This window comes from Typopeltis vanoorti, chromosome 17 (assembly GCF_054136105.1).
Source record: "Typopeltis vanoorti isolate ZY-2024b chromosome 17, IOZ_Tvanoo_1.0, whole genome shotgun sequence".
NCBI classification, from domain to species: Eukaryota; Metazoa; Arthropoda; class Arachnida; order Uropygi; family Thelyphonidae; genus Typopeltis; species Typopeltis vanoorti.
The window spans coordinates 82,468,323-82,469,145 of NC_143565.1; the positions used below are offsets into that span (position 1 = coordinate 82,468,323).

The 823-nt window shown below is 32.3% G+C and overlaps 1 non-coding gene across 1 annotated transcript; it reads left to right on the forward strand.

Moving 5' to 3' along the window:
* The first annotated feature begins 468 nt into the window (after positions 1–468).
* Positions 469–584, forward strand: TRNAL-CAA (transfer RNA leucine (anticodon CAA)). The gene is made up of 2 exons: positions 469–506; positions 539–584. It is a non-coding gene; the product is annotated as a tRNA-Leu (tRNA).
* Positions 585–823: the final 239 nt, after the last annotated feature.

The following is an 823-nucleotide window of genomic DNA, read 5'->3' on the forward strand; positions in this document are numbered from 1 at the left end:
AAAATAAAAAATAAAAAGTTGGTCATCGCTGTACTGACTACGGGCTCCTAATGTCGAGATCCACACGTCGTGAAATCGAGGGAAAGATGTTTGTTTGCTTCGAAGTTTACTGACTCGTCACTTTTCTTTAATTTTTATATCTACTTGCAATTATTGTTCTATGTTGCATAGAAAAGTTATTTCTAAACTGGCTGTAATGTCATCGCCCTCGTTTTGACTTTTAAGGTTCCTCCCCTTTAAAAGCGAGAATATCTTATAACAGATGCTTAAGAAGTGGAAATTGTACGTTTAGAAAGAGGTGATAATTTGAAATATCGATATATTCAGCAAAAACAAAAATACTGTACTGTTTGGATGCATTTATATGATTACTATGATGCATTTATATTGGGAACAATGTAAATAAATAAAACAATGTAATGTTCATATTTTCATAGAATGTCCCTTTTAAAAGGAGAAACAAAATATGTCAGGATGGCTGAGCGGTCTAAGGCGCCAGACTCAAGGATAATTTCCTTTCGTGTAACATGACTGTGATTTCTGGTCCACGAATGTGGGCGTGGGTTCGAATCCCACTCCTGACAATAATTTTTTTTTCTTCTATATTCATTATACGGAAATATTTTGGGGGATATTTCTCCGAATACTGCTGGACTTTCTTTTGTCTTTCTGTTTTACGTACTTTCAGAAAATACTTTAAGAAAATATTCTTAAACGAACGAAAGTTCGGTACGTTAAGAAAAAAAAAATCAAACAAAAAAACATTAGAATTACAATAGATTATAAATTAAAGATACCAAGAAATTATATACTTGATTCAATC